Source organism: Nicotiana tabacum, chromosome 6 (genome assembly GCF_000715075.1).
Source record: "Nicotiana tabacum cultivar K326 chromosome 6, ASM71507v2, whole genome shotgun sequence".
NCBI lineage: Eukaryota > Viridiplantae > Streptophyta > Magnoliopsida > Solanales > Solanaceae > Nicotiana > Nicotiana tabacum.
The window spans coordinates 79,114,341-79,133,300 of NC_134085.1; the positions used below are offsets into that span (position 1 = coordinate 79,114,341).

The 18,960-nt window shown below is 37.3% G+C and overlaps 1 protein-coding gene across 2 annotated transcripts in view; it reads left to right on the forward strand.

Annotated features, from left to right (window-relative positions):
- Positions 1 to 18,392, forward strand: part of LOC107828618 (uncharacterized) — a 227,982-nt gene extending 209,590 nt beyond the window's left edge. Inside the window, exon 4 of one of the 2 annotated variants that reach the window (XR_012710432.1) lies at positions 18,340 to 18,392. The gene's annotated coding sequence lies outside the window, so the exon portion shown is untranslated. Of the gene's footprint in view, positions 1 to 11,758; positions 11,822 to 18,339 lie in introns of those variants that run through there. The other variant, XR_012710434.1, reaches the window with a different exon arrangement.
- Positions 18,393 to 18,960: the final 568 nt, after the last annotated feature.

Sequence of the window (18,960 nt, forward strand, 5' to 3'; positions counted from 1 at the left end):
GAAGTATAGTAATTCCCTAAGAACATGGTATCTACCCCTTGCATGCATAGTTCCCTACCCTTTTCCATTAGCCGACCCCAAATGTTTATTACAAGATTATTACAGATCAAAATGAATAAGGAAAATATATCAAAAATTAATGATTCCAACCAAGGAGAGCCTAATTCAGACCCCAGGTATGAAATATGAAATAAACCAACTTCCAAAGATCAGATTCCAAAGCCTTCTCTCATCCGGGGTGTTTCAAAGATCCAAGGAGTTTCAGGAACTACAGGCAGTGCTTACACCCCAAATATATTGCAGAATTAGATTATAGTGCAGTGTGGAAGGGCTAGCCCTCAAATGTCCAAGTTCAGAGGGAACTCAAGGTCCCAAAGCAAGGCTCAAAAGAGAGGGGCAGAACTTAAGGTTCTAGGAATAGGTGTAGGTGCAATAGAGGGGAATTAGGGAATGCCAAGGCAGGCTGGTGGTCATGCCCAGCAATTAGGAGTGCTGGCACACCCCTGACCAGCCTGTCAACTAAAAATTAGAGAGTTAGGACCTATTGAAGGTCAGGTTTAGCCCTGGACAGCAACTTGGATGCTGCCAGGCTATACCTCAACTCGACACACCTAAGGGAATGGGGTATGGGAAATTGAAAGAGTCTAGGATCCAAACGATCCAGTTTTAATCCATGGACAATAACTTTGTGTATTTCCATGTCTTAAACCACAGCTCAAGCACATAAAGGGGTATGGGGAATGGGATTCATTGCAGTAACAGATAGCAAGACATAAGCATACTATCATAGAAGTTGAATTCTATAGAGCAGTAAAGTAGGCATAGACAAAAAAACTTGTAAGTAAACACATTGGGGTTGATGCTAGAATCAAAACTAGGACATACCAGTTTCAGGAAAAACAAATGAAAGCAGAAGTCTTGAGAAAGCCAAAGTGCAGAAAGTTTTAGAAGGGGTTGTGAGAATTAAGTGAAGCTCTGAAGTGTATTCCATTAAGGTGAAAAGAAAAAGATTCGAGTATTTATAGCTTGGAAAATAGGTAGAGAGTAAGGGAAGAATCATAGTAGTTATGGAACTATGTATCAATTATAACCAATCAACATAAGAACTTCCTTTAATTAAGGAGTTCAAACTCAAACGGTAATGGACAACAATCAGTTAAGGAAAGAGAATCAAGTAAACATCTTGTGTAAAGTAGGAAATTAGGGGAAAATACATAGGGGTTTAACTAAGGAAAGAATTATTTTTTAAAATATACGGTTAGCCCAAATAAGGCAAGAACACAGTAAATCAATTAGTACCTAGTAAATAAAGGAATCAGGAATTCGAAATTACCAATGAACCAAGTCAGAAAGAGAGGTAAAGGGAGGTTCAATTAGGGGAAAATCAGTAACAATCAAGTAAGAAACACTGAGGGGATTTTAGAATCAATTAACAGTTGGTAAAAGCCTTTTGAAAGAAAAGTTCTCACATATAAAGCACATAGGCATGTGAGAGCATGATATTGGAACCAGTAGAAGACAGAACAGAGGACAATAGAAAAACTTCATAATACATCAAACGTGAGAACACATGAAAAATCATGCGAGTTAGAAGAGAGCAAATAAGAACATAGTAGGGATCGATTCACACCAAGAAAAGAAAAAGAAGAGTTATAAACATTTTTAAGAACCTTTTCCAGAAACCCTAATCGAAAAGAAGTAACTTTTGAAAGAAAATCGGACAAAACGTTTAAGAAACTTAAGCAAAGTGCAAACATATAACAGATCTAAAAAATAATCAGAAAAATACCTCGAGTAATTAGGGTTTCAGAAAACCCTGAATGAGAAAGGCTTGGAAAAGTCCGATCTATGTCGGATGAGGTCAGAAACAGGCTAAGAAGACCAAGAGCCACCGTAGCAAGGCCGGAGATGGCCGGAATCTTCAAATCGGTGAAGGTCTGAGTGATGACCTTCGAGGTCTGGCCTCGAACCTTCGAGTCATCAGGCATGAAAGAGCCGGAGGAGGTGAGTATAAGCTGTCCATGGCCTGAGAAGCCATGGACTCCGGTGAAAACACGATGGAACAAGGTAGGAGGAGGCTAGGGTTCCGAAGAACCTTGAGAGAGTCTTGAGAGAGTTTGGGATTCAAGGGCGGCTGAAAGGTGGAAATGAGGTTAGGGTTAGAGGGGTTAGAGGATTACAAAAGGAAAGGACGAATCACGGCCGTTGATCAAAATAATCAACGACCAGGATTAAAGGGGAAGCCGGACGGGTCTGAAAATGGGTCAAGGGGTCGGGTAAAAATTGAAATTGGGTTGTTTCAATTTGGGGAGGAATTGGGGATCAATTTGAGGCTAAAATTGAAATAATAATGGGCTCTGTGTTAAATAGCCAATTTCCCACTTTTTATTTTATAAAAAATAGCTAAAATAATTTTAAAAATAAATTAAAAGCACTGAACTAATTAATAATATATAAATATTAATCTAAAAATGCTGTAAATAATTTTATAATTGCAAAACGATATTAATCGTAATATAGGCCATAATTGCAATTTTATGTAATTTAGCTTAAAAATATCAAATGAATTTGTAAAAATATGCAAAAATCACGTTAATTATATTTTGGTGTAACTATGAGGATGGAAATAAATAATTCACCAAAATGATAATTTCGGAAATAATTATTGGATTTTGTACTGTTAAATAGACAATAAATTGGTTTTGAAAATATTTAAAAAATTTGGGAAAAATACCAAAATACTTGGGCATGCTTATATATGCATACACAGGCTATTTTGAAAGTATTTTGAGTATAAAAATATATAGGGAAAAATTGGGTATCAACACGGTTTCTAAGTACTGACAGATCTAGTTAAGAGAGTAGAGAAGAGTTAGAGACGAGGTGATGTATCGCTTGACGCTCCAGAATAACATAAGGAAATCTATGGTGCAAGCAAGTTGAAGGAAAGTTGCGAGTATTATAAATGAATATTTATAGGTCACAAGCTTAAGTATGGTAGAGCGACAAAGTTTTAAGAAAACATGAGTAAAAATGAGGAAAGACAAGTTAAAAGGTGACGAGAATGGATAAGTCCTTAGGAGTAAATCCATAAAAACAAGAGAGATAATGGTTTCTCTAAGTTATTGAAAGTTAAGTATAGCCTGAATGAACTCAAAGGAATCTAAGATAATAGCATTTATAAAGAATGAAATGCTGACCTAGTAATAAAATGAGAGGATAATTGTGACAAATAAAAGATGACTTTTGGGCCTTCCTTTGAATAATGATTTAAAAAAAAAAGAAGAGAAAATAGAAGAAGAGAAGGAGAAAAAAATTTCGCTGGCAGCACAAAATCAAGATACCCCCCCATAAGGTGAATCATATTGAGGCACTATGAAATATGATTATGGAAATCACTTCAAATGTTGCTCAATACAACGTAAGCCCTAGCGGTAATGTATTACGCAAGAAGTTTAAAGTCTTCAAGTAAAGGATTATAGATCAACATTGAGGCGAATCAACAATGGTCAGATATAAGTTACAAAGTATGACATGATATTAGGCCATGATTCTTAAGACGAACGATAATGAAGGGGCATTAAAGGACTGAGATTTATACCTAAAGGGTAGGCAACAAAAGTAACTGAGAACTTGGTAAGCATACCTCAACAAAGGTAGATTGAAGCAAAAAAATTATGGTATAGTATAACCCATGTAAATGCAGTAAAGTCATGTGGATGGGTAACCTGATCTATGAAATAAAACATGGCCATATTCGCAAGTTCTACAAAGTATCGAGCAAATAACTTCAGTATACCTATAAATTCCTAGAGAGGCATCCTATTAAGCCTTGTATATGTTTACAAAGTAAGGCCTAGAGATTGACTAAAAGATAAAAGGAAAAAGGAAAGATGAATCGCATAAGCGCATTTACAAAGCCAGGGTTATATAGGCTACATGACATGAGGTAGTAGCAGTTGTGAGATTAGAAAGATTTCGACCACAAGTCATGAGATGAGCAAAAAGACTAAAGGGGGGAATACCTAGACTTTGTATTTAATCATTGAGCAACTGCTTAAATGAAAAGGAGAGTATTAAGGAATTCACAAGAGCTATACGTTATGAAAATGATAAGAGCATCAGTCAACATTCGAGGAAAAATCTTCCAAAGGAGGGAATGATGTTACACCCCGCAATATTACGATGACGTTACGCCCTGCAGTATTACATTACGATGATGTTACGCTTCACAGTATTATGTTAGGACGATGTTGCACCCTGTAGTATTGTACGTTTAATTTGTTGTAAGGTAATTGACATCTGTCCAAGTATAAGATTATTTGGAGATTATAAGGATTATGCTATTTCACAAGTGATGAGTTAATTTGTGAAGGTGAAAGGGTAAGTGAATCAAAGAAAATGAATTTCATCGAAATTGACATTTGGAAAAAATATAGCCCGAGCTAAAATATCCAGTATTTATGGAGTAGTGCCATAGAAGGTACTACATGAACCTGATAGTACGGTGTATAAAGTGTGGTAAAAGTGAGTAGTATTTTAAGCAAGTTGAGATAATTTTTAATTATGGAATTAATTGATAATTATACAAAAAAAGTTTGATAAGGACTTAACGTGGCAAATTTTGACTTAAAGTAATTGTGACCCATGTATCATTAATATATGTGGCACACTCAAATGGATCTTGAAAAATGGATAAGTTGGTGACAAAGTTTAAATTGTCAATCAGCATGAATTAAAAGTGTCCTTCAGCAAAGTTTTTCCTTTCCATTGACGTACAAGTTTTTCCTTTCCAAACTAGCATGAAAATTTAGAACTATTTTGCTCTTCGGAAACCAGCAACTTTCGTACAAGTTTGCAAATGTGATTTCTTCAACCGGCGAAATTTCTTAGCACAGTAACAACACGAGATTTTTTTGATTCTAATAGAGTAAGGTGCAACCTTTTTCAAGAACATTATACGTAGTTTTCCCTATTCCGGGTATGCTAAGGCTATCCTTTCTTTCTTTTGCCATGGTCCAAATTATACTAAAGAAACAAAGAAATACACAGTTCCTATAAATTACTCTATTCATAGAAATAGTAGGGGTACCTATATTCTTGATTCCCCATGAAAATTATTATTATCTTCTGTTCATGGGTCTCAGAATAATATGCAATTGAAAAAGTTTATCCGAAAGAAATATTGAGATTATTATGTATTTTTCATGCATTTCACTTATTTATACATGTGCATTGACCCATGACCAGATAGTGTTATATATGCGTATATATGTAAATATATGTATATGGGATATGGGAAAAGGATACGGCGTTATATACGCACCACCACCTGATCAGCTGCTATATGATGATGATGTTGCCCACAATGGCTGAAATATGATTCAAACGGCGTTATATATATATATATATATATATATATATATATATATATATATATATATATATATATATATATATATATATATGTGTGTGTGTGTGTGTGTGTGTGTGTGTGTGTGTGTGTGTGTGTGTGTGTGTGTGTGTGTGTGTGTGTGTGTGTACGCATCACCACCTGATCAGCTGGTATACAATGATGAATTGCCCACAGTGGCCGCTATGATATAATGGGATGCCCTCAGAGGCGGATGATGTTATGAAATATGTACCTATGCACGACATGACATTCATACACATATGCATGATGCTAAAAGTTATTTATGACTTACAAAGTTATTTAGACTTACTGGTTGAGTCTTGTACTTTATATTTCTTCCATGTCTCTTATGTATTTATTTATGTGCCTTACATACTCGGTACATTATTCGTACCGACGTAACTTTTGCTTGGGGACGCTACGTTTCATGCCCGCAAGTCCCGATAGACAGTTTGAGAGCCCTCCATGTAGGCTATCAGCTCAGAGGAAGATATTGGTGCTCTCCATTTGCTTCGGAGTTGCTTGTTTGGTTAGTATAAATTAGACATATATTGTTTTGTATGGCGGGACTCTGTCTCGACCTTTATGATATTTATGTATTCTTAGAGGCTTGTAGACATATTTCGTGTACATGAAAGATTGTACGGCCTTGTTGGCCTATGTTTTGAATTTATAAAGGATCATGTTGGCCTGTTAGGCCCGTATGTCACGTGCATATGATGAGTAAGGTACCGGGTGACCATCGCGGCCCATCGATTTGGGTCGTGAAGAAAGCGTAGATATTCCAATATGGAAATGGAAAATGATCAATATGGATTTTATGATAGGGTTACCGCGTACTCCGCGCAAGTTCGACTAAATTTGGGTAATCGTGGATCGACTCACGAAATCAGTGCACTTCTTCCCAGTCAAATCTACCAACATAATGGAACAATATGCTTAGTTGTACATAAAATAAATAGTCAGGTTGCATGGCTCTCCCATCTCAATCATTTCAGATCGGGGGGCTCAGTTTATGACCATCTTTTGGAAGAAATTTCAGCAAGGCTTGGGTATGTAGGTAAATCTTAGTACAACTTTTCTTCCTTAGATCGACGGGCAAGCAGAGCGGACTATTCAGACGCTTGAGGACATGTTGCGTGCTTATGTTCTTGATTTCAAAGGCAGCTGGAATGATCATTTGTCACTCATAGAGTTTGCGTATAGCAACAACTTCCATGCTAGTATCCAGATGGCACCATTTGAGGCGTTGTATGGTAGTAGATGTAGGTCTCCCATTGGGCGGTTCGAGGTTGGAGAAGATGAATTGATAGGGCTAGACTTTGTGCATCAGGCCATGGAGAAAGTCAAAATTATTAAGGAGAGGTTAAAAACTGCTCAGAGTCGCCAAAAGTCTTATTCGGACATTCGTCGCAGAGATTTAGAGTTCAAAGAAGATGATTGGGTTTTTTGAAGGTTACTCGATGAAGGGTATCATGAAGTTTGTAAAGAAGGGAAAATTGAGTCCGAGGTATGTCAGACCATATAGAATCATTTAAAGGATTGGTCAGGTGGCATAAAAGCTTGAGCTACACCCGAGATGTCATTGGTACACGCAGTCTTCCATGTGTCTATGTTGAAGAAGGTAGTGGGAGATCCGTCCACTATTGTGCCGATTGGAACTATTGAGGTTAATGAAGAACTGTCATGTGAAGAAATTCCAGTTGCCATTCTCGACAAGCAAGTCCTAAAGTTGAGAAATAAAGAAATTGCCTCCGTGAAAGTGTCATGGTGAAACCAGCAGGATGAAGAAGCCACTTGGAAAGCCAAGGAAGAAATGAAAAAGAAGTATCCACATTAGTTTGCATAGCCATTTAATAGCTTCTATGTATTTGGTTCCTATGAACTTTGTATCACTTTATTAAATTATGTAAAACTGTTCTGTTTTGATTATATATTGCATGTGGGGCTGTGGTTGGTGTGGTTATGAGTTATGTAATGTCACTAAATTGTGTATATGCTATTCGGATATGTTTCTGGGGCTCTCTGGAAAGTGGATAGGCGTAAATACGAAGGAAACTCTTGCAAATTTTTTAGAAATCTAGCGAGTTAGCCAAATTTGGGGGCTGTTGGTACGTGGTGTGAAAATGAAGTAGCATAAGGTGCTGATAAGTGAACCTTGTTCCACATTCGAGGACGAATGATCTTAAGTGGGGGAGGATATAAGGCCCGTGATATTTTTACTCAAAAACCCGAAATCTTGTAGTGCCAATTAGGAATATGTGTTAGAAATTTATAAAATTCTTTGCAACGAGCTTATAAGCCGCGGTTCAGAACTTTTGATTTGATCTATGCATTAAAAAGTTAAGGAAAACTGATTTTCAGAAGAGCGCATTTTTACGGTCCATTATGTGGCCGCATAATAGCAATGCGGGCGTGATAACTGCCACAGAGTGAGACAGAATGTTTGCTAATTTTGAGGACAACTATGCAGCCAATTATGGGATCGCATAATCGATATGCGGGCCGCATAGTCATCGCATAACCTGCTTGGAATTTTTGCGAAGGGCAATTCTGCGGTGCATTATGCTACCGCAGAATAGGTATGCGGACCACATATTGGTCGCATACCCGGGCAGAACATTCAAGTCTTGAGGGCTACTTTTGTGGGCCGCATATAAGTTATGCGGTCGCATATGCGACCGCAGATTGAGTCGTGTCTCCTATTTTCTAACTTTTAAAACCCGACCACATCCCGTTTAAAACACCCCATTAGACTCTCTTGTGCAATTTTCTACTACATTTAGAGTGAGACAAAGAGATCTAGGGGGAGAAAGTGATTCTCACCAAGTTACTATTCAATCTTTGCCCAAATCTTTGGAGATTATCAAGTAAAGTTATTAAGACTTCATCCTAAGAGGTAAGAACTTGTGCCCTAACCTTTGATTTCCAAATTCCTATTAAAATAAGTAATTAACAAGTGGGTTCATGGGTATAAGGGTTGATCATCTTGTATACATGTATGATAAAAGGGTATGGGGAGATTGTGAGCTAAAAATGTAACAAATGGGGTATAAGATGATAGAATCTCTCACAAAAAGGTCTTAAAATCACAATGCACACTTAGTGCTTGATAATGCTATCAAATGAGCTAGAATCTTGATTATCTCTCTAATTCTTGGGTTAACTTGTAAATCTCATAAAATAGATCGAAGTTGCTAAGAGTTCCAGAATTATTGTAAGAATTTAAGGAATGCTCTATTGAGGTATGTATGAATAAAACCCCCTCTTCTTAGAAATTGAGCTCCCTTGGTGTCCATGCAAATGTTGTAAGCCCGAAATTTAATTGATGTAGTACTTGTTATTTTAAATGAATTGGTGTTGCAAGAATATATGTGAAAGGTTTGTCTCAAGGTATTCAATATGCTATTCTTGGTAAATTGAGGATGTGCGAAAAATGTGAACTATGTGCTAAAATGCCTAAATTTCAAGTCATGTTTTAAAATGTGGTTATTATGCCAAACTACGTGAAATCCTCTCTATGCTTACAACTGAATTGCTCTCGTATGTGCCCATTATCTTAAATTGCAAGGTTAATGTTGAAAGTGGAAATGATAGGAAATGTGAGTTATGAAATGCGGCCTAGTGCCAAGTATGACGTGATAATTGTGGACCCAAGTGCCGATGAACTAATATATGTGAAACAAAAATTGAAGTGAGATGATTGATGGAAAAGGGAAATGTCTTGGAAAGACGGCTTAGCCGATCGGGCCGTGATCGGACGCCATGCTGCACACATGGTGGTATTGTGCTGATATTAAAACCATAAAGTGAGAATGAAATTATGATTGAGGTATATGTATCAAATGAGTCAGCTTAGCCGATCGGACCGTGATCGGACTCCGCGCAAGAAAGCGATGGTATTGTGGATGATGATGCAACAATATTAAATATCCCAACCTAAAGCTATGGAAATTATGTGAAACCTATGTGATCCTAGTTATTTGATGATGTGGTAATTGTTTAAAGCTTTGTATGATCCTTGTGATTTACTTATTCTTGTATGAATGTTCTTTCTAATGAGATGGTGTTTAGTTACACATACTAGTACTATTACATGGTACTAACATCCCTTTTGCCGGAGGCGCTACATCTTTGAATGAATGTAGGTAGTTCCATAGCAAATAACACCGACCGCAGGTAGCAGAGCATCCTCCTCTCAGCAATCCTGGTGAGCCCCTCTTCTTCCAGGGGTTATGCAATATATCTTTTGTTATAAATTACCACTTTTTGAGGTATAGCCGGGGCCTTGTTACCGGCATTATCATCAATGTCTTTTGTATCTTTAGAGGTGTTACACCCCATATTTTCGTACATGAAAATACGCCTTAAATAAATTAATGAGATCCCGAAAGTGAGATGTCACGTCCTGCAATATTACATTACGGTGATGTTACGCTTTGCAGTATTAAGTTACGAAGATGTTGCACCCTGAAGTATTGTACGTTATAAATTCATTTTCAGATAACCGACGTAGACTCGCGGATGAGATCATCTTGAAGTTAATGTACTTATGTTATTTATAACAGGCGATAAATAAGTGTTATGAAGGATAAAGGAGTACACAAATTAAAGAAAACGAGTTTCGTTGGAAATGATCAATTAGGAATAAAATACGGGTCGAGCGATAATACCTGATAATTATGAATTAGTACCGTGCAAGATACCATATGACCACGGTAGTACAATATATAAAGTACTTTAAAAATAAATAGAATTTTAAGTAATTTGTGGTTATTTTTAAATTATGCGAGTAATTGATTAATTACCGGGTAACAAAACATTACCCAGTTAACTAATAAGCGGACAAAATTTAATTAAATGACCCAAAGATACATGGCAAAAAGCCACAATGGCTAAGAATGACTCTTAGTCATTCAAGCCATGTGGCTACTTGTAGGGATTACATTAAAGTCTTGTCAAACAAGACTTGTAATCAAGTCCTGCATGTATGACATAAGCATCATTGTTAACAATTCAAAATGTTTTGTCTCAGACAAAACAACGTTTGCAATTCTAATTTTACAACCAAAAAAAGTGAGAAAAGCAGAACCATTTTTCGTTCAACAAATGAACTTCTTAGCCAACATTTCGATTAAAACTTCATAGAGCAGTCAAATTTCGTTTCAAAATTTTAAGTAGAATTTCGTCCATATTTCGAAGAAGCAGATTCATTCAAATAGTTCCAGGAACAGGTATGTTAAGGCTATCCCTTATTTCTTTAGGCATGATCCATACGATATGAATGAAACATGCAAATGCACAAATTCCATAAGTGACTCTACTCATAGAAGTAAACCCCAAGAGGGGTTGCTCTGATGGTAAGCAACCCCCACTTCCAACCGAGAGGTTGTGAGTTCGAGTCTCCCCAAGAGCAAGGTGGGAAGTTCTTGGAGGGAAGAATGCCGGGGGTCTATTTGGAAACAGTCTCTCTACCCTAGGGTAGGGGTAAGGTCTGCGTACACACTACCCTCCCCAGACCCCACTAAGTGGGATTATACTGGGTTGTTGTTGTTGTTGTTGTTGTTGTTGTTGTTGTTGTTGTTGTTGTTGTTGTTGTACTCTACTCATAGAAGTAATAGAAATATCTATGTTCTTTAATTCTCATGTGTCATAATATTTTATCATCTGTTCATGGGTCTCAGAAAAATACGAAAGTTGAAAAGATGTTACTTTATGATATTTCTCAAGAGGCAAAGTGGTCTTATGACCTTCCGAATGATTTTATTGACGTACTTTTCGTGCATTGCATTCACGTGCATTGACCCATGACCAGATGGCGTTATATACGCGTATATATGTAAATATATGTATATGGAATAGGAAAAGATCACGGCGTTATATACGCACCACCACCTGATCAGCTGGTATATAATGATGATATTGCCCACAGTGGCCGAAATATGATTCAAATGGCGTTATATACGCATATATATATATATATGTATGTATATATGTATATGGGATATGGGAAAGGTTATGGCGTTATATACGCACCACCACCTGATCATCTGGTATACAATGATGATTTTGCCCATAGTGACCGATATGATATGATGGGATGCCCTCAGAGGCTGATGATGTTATGAAATATGTACCTATGCACGACATGGCATTCATACGCATATGCACGACGCTAAAAGTAATTTATGATTTACAAAGTTATTAAGACTTACAGGTTAAGTCATGTACTCTATATGTCTTTCATGCCTCTTATGTATTTATTTATGTGCCTTACATACTCGGTACATTATTCGTACTGACGTCCCTTTTGCTTGGGGACACTGCATTTCATGCCCGCAGGTCCCGATAGACAGGTCAAAAGCCCTCCAAGTAGGCTATCAGCTCAGCGAAAGATGTTGGTGCGCTCCATTTACTTCGGAGTTGCTCGTTTGGTTAGTATGATTTAGACGTGTATTGTTTGATAAGGCAGGACTCTGTCCCGACTTTTATGACATTTATGTACTCTTAGAGGCTTGTAGACATATGTCGTGTATATAAAAGATTGTACGGCCTTGTCGTCCTTTGTTTTGAGTTTGTAAATGATAATGTTGGCCTATTAGGCCCGTATGTCACGTGTATATGATGATGTAATATGAAAGATACGTTACGTTGGTACTCGGTTGAGTAAGGTACCGGGTGCCCATCGCGGCCCATCGGTTTGGGTCGTGACAAAAGTGGTATCAGAGCAGTTCTGTCCTAGGGAGTCTACAAGCCGTGTCTAGTAGAGTCTTGTTTATGGGTGTGTCGTGCACCACACTTATAAGCAGGAGGCTACAGGGCATTTAGGATTGTCACTCTTTCTTCTTACTCTAGATCGTATGGTAGAGCTCACTTATAAGAATTCAAGTCCCAAACTTCTATATTTTTATTCATAATAAGACGATGCCTACGTTCAAAAAGATGATCAATAAGAGATATAGCCGTGGAAGTGCTGAATTAGAGGAACTCGCCTTTGTATCATGCTTATGATAAGTAAATATGAGGTCTTCAGCAGATCATGTATGTACTGAAAGGTGTAAGCCTCTTGATAAGGAGCCTTAAGGTAAGAATGCCTATCCACCTTTATGGTGAAAGACAATGAGAGCTTTAGAAGGTAAATACAAGTGTCAATAAGTAAAAGAAGTAAGATGAAGAAAAGTACGAGGCGCCCAATTAATGAAGATTAACAGTGTTTATAATTCAAGCAGAGGAATGTAAGCTTTTTGAGTTATATTCAATGGTAACAGAGGTATGTATAATTGGCCGTACCCATCTCAGTTATGCCTTGTGGGGTGCTAACAAACATAGTTTAAGAAAAGGACGAGTTATCAGGATCCGGCTAGGGATATAGTAACCCAAAATAGTGGATGGATTGGTAGAGTTAGTTGACATATCTGAAGGATAGTGCAAACATGGTAATGGATCTCCCTGTAAGACTCCTCTATGGTGCACCCTAAAATAGTACAGCTAGATGTGAGTACTACAAAGACATGCACTATAATCCTTGAAGGGATAAATATTACCTTAGTGTGGCTCGCGACCCTAGTAAAGTGAGAACGTTAAGCAATTTGAAGAGCCACTGGATGGAGCAAAGGAAAGCTAAAAGCGAAAGAATGTCGTATTGTAGTTTTCACAAGGAAAGGGATATGCAAAAATATTAGCAGAGTAATGAGAAGAGAGATAAGGAAGCATTATGAATAAGGTGTGATACATGGATTAAAATGGTAGAATGTTACAAAACCTATAGTCAAATGAAGGAAGAGACGAAAGGTGATTGGCCTTAAGACAACGAAAGAGTATAGGCCATAAGGTTATATCCTCATTTCGAGAAATAAGTTCGTGACTCCGACGCGACTACCAGAGGGGAGAGTTAATCCCCAGAGTAACATAAATTAGTATGAACTGGTAAACAAGATAAACTAAATATGAATTAGGGACCGAATGATTGGAAAGTACTCGGTATCATGAGAATTTCATATTTCGTTTCGGTGGTAATAGAATGGACCACAGAAGAAGAGTCACGATGAATTCAGAGAATAGTCATTCAGGGAGACGCTTCCCTAGAGCAAGCAATGTGAGCAAAGTTAAGCTTAAGAGACTGTATGTGCCAGTTACGCTAAGTGACACCCTCGCGAGTAAGGAAATTTGTCATCCTTGGTACAGAAGAATTGCCGCAAGGTGAGTAAGGATCATTGATGTTGAAAAACAACGCCAAAGATGAAGAGGTAAAACATCTATAGGTAGATCCTCGTGGCTTCAACTTTTAGTACACCCCTAAAGGGGGGAATATGGAGTAATGTGGCATTAAGTCAGAATTAAGTGGTTCTAGTGACCATGGAATGGTAAAGGAAGAATGTGATAAATGAAAGAGGATTGATATGGCACTTATCCAAATCTTACAGATACACTACGATCCAAGAGTATTGTGCAAGCACAACGTCAAGGAGAGGAACTAAGGGTTCCTGCCCGAGCTGTTATTAATACATAAGGAGCCAGTACGAGACGTAAGTTAAAACAAAGTAAATAAACCAAGAAAGATTACTAGGAATATTGATATGAGAATGGGCCAACGAGTAGTTAGTAATTGGTCAGGAAGATCTTAGTTATGGCTAAACAGGAGGTTACAAACGAGTCATCAGATCATGTAAGATAAACATAGTAGAACCCAACATGGAGAATTCAGCCTCGGAGAATATCATTATAATACTTGAGATATATTCAAACAAGAGTCGGGGTAGTGAAAGGTATCGTATGAGTGTTACAGGGATAAAAGAAAGGTGCCATTGGGAAGGCAGTCAAAATATCAGTTTAGAAGCAACCATATAAGCATAAGGGCATGGAAGTAAGCAACTACAGATGATTATAGGCAAGTAAGGACATTAGAAAAGGTCCGTAATAAGCTCACAACTTTACGAGAGTCAAGGGTTCTCCTTAAGTACTACAACGAAAGACTAGCTGAGGAAATAAGAAAAGAAGGCTTCGACCTAAGCACAATGACCTAAAGAGAAAATGGTCGTGTACCAACAATCTCGCAACAACATTGTAAGCATTCCAAAGGAAACTGGAACCTACAATGGCTAATGAACGAGAAATAAAAAAATTAAAAGTAATATTCGAGATCATATGAGTTGTATAAAAACTCTGGCAAGTGTGGGCACTAAGATAAGCTAAGTATGGACGCAACAAGGGGGTAGAAAGACCAGGAAAAGTAATAGCTCACATTGAAAGAAAACTAAGATGGAACGGAAGAGTTATTCAATCAAGGATTCAGAGTTAGTACGTTATGGATACACTCAAGATTTTGGAGCATTATCCAGGCATCATATTTGTTGACAATCATACAGCCACAGAAGGCTCCGATATAAGTTAAAAGAAAGAATTGAGCCTAGGGCATAGACAAAGGATTGAATTGTTAGAAGATTGTATCATGGATATTCCATAACGCCCATGAAAGGCTAAGGTAATAACTAATACATGAGCCACAGATTAGAAGATAGCTTAAGCCTACATAAAGACTGATCAGAATGAAGAGGAAACTAAAAAGTTACATTAACAAAGTAAATCAGGAATCCGATTATTGGACCCAGAAGTTATAGGGATCATGATTGAGAACATAACATAATCACTCTTAATATTAGAGGTGCAAGAGAGATAGCACAACAACTATATTCTATAACGGCTATACGATAAAGCTAGTTAGAAGAAGTACCAGCCTCATAAGAAGTCAGTATGGAACTCCCATCGGATTGTATAGGCACCAGAGGTGCAAGTATTATAATAGAGTTTTAAATTGTGGATGTGAATTCTACCCATGCGGAAGGGAGGTTATGAAAGAAATATAGAAGAAAGTGAGGCAATATTTTTAGGTAAGTAAGGAAACTGTAAAACAACATACAAGATACTCAAATATAGAAGGTTATGAATAGTCCATACTGCGGATAATGGGCTAGAAGCACGGGTATTCAGTATCCAGGAATAATAGCAACGTCGTCGGTGGCATACCTTCCATCCTATGGTTTTTAGGTACCGAAAGGTCTAATTAGAGAGTGAAAGGAGAGTTAGAGACGATGTGATATCTCGATGTTCCAGAAAAGCATAAGGAAATCGGTCACAAGCTAAAGTATGATAGAACAACAAGGTTTTAGAAAGACAGGAGTAAGGATAAGAAAAGGGCAAGCGAGAAGATGATGAAAATGGATAAATCCTTGGGATTAAGCCCGTGAAATCAAGGGAGTTGATGGGTTATCTAAATTATATAAAGCCCAGTATAGCGTGAATGAGCTCAAAAGAGTCTATGACTAGTATCATTTAGAAAAAATGGAATGTTGATCTGGTAACAAAATGAGGGTGTAATTGTGACAGATAAAAGATGACGTTTGGGCCGTTGATTGAATAATGATTTGAAGGAAAAAAAATAAATGGGAGCAAGAGAAAAGATTTTGCGGACGACACAGGATTAGAATACCCTCATAAAGTGAATCATAATGAGATACTATGAAATACGATTATGAGAATCACTTCATGTATTTATCGATGCATTGTAAGCCCTAGTAGTAAGATATTACGTAAGAGGTTTCAATTATCAGTGGTGGATTCTAGATAGATATTGAGGTGAATCAACAATGGATGGATAAAAGTTACAAAGTATGAACTGAGGTTAGGTCATCGCTCTTAAGATGAACAGTAATGAGGAAGCATTAAAGGACTTAGACTTATACATATGGGATAAGCAATGAGAGCAAGCTGGGATTTGGTAACAGACCTCAGCAATGATAATTAAAGTAAGAGTTATGGCAGTAAATTCATACGGATGACTAAACGGACCTATGCGATGAGATACATATTCGTGAATTCAACAAAGTACCGAGCAAAGAACTTCAATATACTTAAAGATGCCTAAAGGGACATCTTATGAAGCTCTACATATGAAGCCTGGAGATTGGGCACACTTACAAGGTCAAAATTGTACATGCTGCATGATGAAAGGTAGCAACAGTTACGAGATTGGATGGATTCCGACTACAAGTTGTGGTGTGAGAAGGATGCCTAAGGGGGGAATGCCCTAGAATTTAGACTTATTCACAGAACAATTGCCTAGATGGCAAGAGGACTACTAAAGTATTCACAAGAGCTATGGGATATGAGAACGATAAGTGCATCAGTCAACATTCAAGGATGAATGTTCCAAAGGGGGGGGAATGATGTTACACCCCATATTTTTGTATATGAAAATACGCCATAAATAAATTAATGAGAGCCCGGAAGTGAGATCTCACGTCCCGCAGTATTACATTACGGTGATGTTGCACTTTGTAGTATTAAGTTACGACGATGTTGCACCCTGAAGTATTGTACGTTAAAATTTCATTTTCAGATAACCGACGTAGACTCAGGGATGAGATCATCTTGACGTTAACGTACTTATGCTATTTATAACAGGCGATAAATAAGTGTTATAAAGGATAAATGGGTACATATATTAAAGAAAACGAGTTTCGTTGGAAGTGATCAATTTGAAATAAAATATGGGTCGAGCGATAATACCCGATAATTATGAACTAGTACCATGCAAGATACCATATGATCACGGTAGTACAATATATAAAGTATATATGAAGTATTTTAAAAATAAATAGCGTTTTCAGTAATTTGTGGTAATTTTTAAATTATGCGAGTAATTGATTAATTACCGGGTAACAGAACATTACCCAGTTAACTAATAAGCGGACAAAATTTAATTAAATGACCCAAAGATACGTGGCAAAAAGCCACAATGGCAAAGAATGACTCTTAGTCATTCAAGCCATGTGGCTACTTGTAGGGATTACATTAAAGTCTTATCAAACAAGAATTGTAATCAAGTCCTACATGTATGACATAAGCTTCATTGTTAACAATTCAAAATGTTTGTCTCAGTAAAAAACAACGTTTGCAATTCTAATTTTAGAACCAAAAAAAGTGAGAAAAGCAGAACCATTTTTCGTTCAACAAATCAACTTCTTAGCCAACATTTCGATTAAAACTTCATAGAGCAGTCAGGAACAGGTATGTTAAGGCTATCCCTTCTTTATTTAGGCATGATCCATACGATATGAACGAAACGTGCAAATGCAGAAATTCTATAAGTGACTCTACTCATAGAAGTAATAGAAATATCTATGTTCTTTAATTCTCATGTGTCATAATATTTTATCATCTGTTCATGGGTCTTAGAAAAATATGAAGGTTGAAAAGATGTTACTCTATGATATTGCTCAGGAGGCAAAGTGGTCTTATGACCTTCCGAATGACTTTATTGATGTACTATTCATACATTGCATTCATGTGCATTGACCCATAACCAGATGGCGTTATATACGCGTATATATATAAATATATGTATATGGAATGGGAAAAGGTTACGGCGTTATATACGCACCACCACCTGATCAGCTGGTATATGATGATGATATTGCCCACAGTGGCCGAAATATGATTCAAACGACGTTATATACACATATATATGTAAGTATGATTCAAACGGCATTATATACGCGTATATATGTATGTATATATGTATATGCGATATGGGAAAGGTTATTGCGTTATATACGCACCACCACCTGATCAGCTGGTATACGATGATGATTTTGCCCACAGTGGCCGATATGATATGATGGGATGCCTTCAGAGACTGATGATGTTATGAAATATGTACCTATGCACGACATGACATTCATATGCATATGCACGATGCTAAAAGTAATTTATGATTTACAAAGTTATTCAGACTTACAGGTTAAGTCATGTACTCTATATGTCTTTCATGCCTCTTATGTATTTATTTATGTGCCTTACATACTTGGTACATTATTCGTACTGACGTCCCTTTTGCTTGGGGATGCTACATTTCATACCCGCAGGTCCCGATAGACAGGTCGAGAGCCCTCCAAGTAGGCTATCAGCTCAGCGAAAGATGTTCGTGTGCTCTATTTACTTCGGAGTTGCTCATTTGGTTAGTATGATTTAGACGTGTATTGTTTGGTAAGGCAGGACTCTGTCCCGACCTTTATGACATTTATGTACTCTTAGAGGCTTGTAGACATATGTCGTATATATAAAAGATTGTACGACCTTGTCGTCCTTTGTTTTGAGTTTGTAAATGATAATGTTGGCCTATTAGGCCCGTATGTCACGTGTATATGATGATGTAATATGAAAGATACGTTACGTTAGTACTCGATTGAGTAAGGTACCAGGTGCCCGTCGCGGCCCATCGGTTTGGGTCATGACAAGAGGCTCCGTAGACATTTGTGTGGGTTATGTACGGGCGTTGGATGGGTCACTGGACTATGTTGTAATTCTAAACTCTTGTCATTCTAAACTATAACTGTATGAATTTTGGAAACATAACTATGGTTTGAGGGTTGTAATATAAGATGAACTATCAAAGTTATATTTACGATCTTTCCTACTATCTAAATAAATAAAAGCATGGTTTCTTGATCATAAAGAGTTGGGTATAAAGTGTCCAAAAGGCTTGT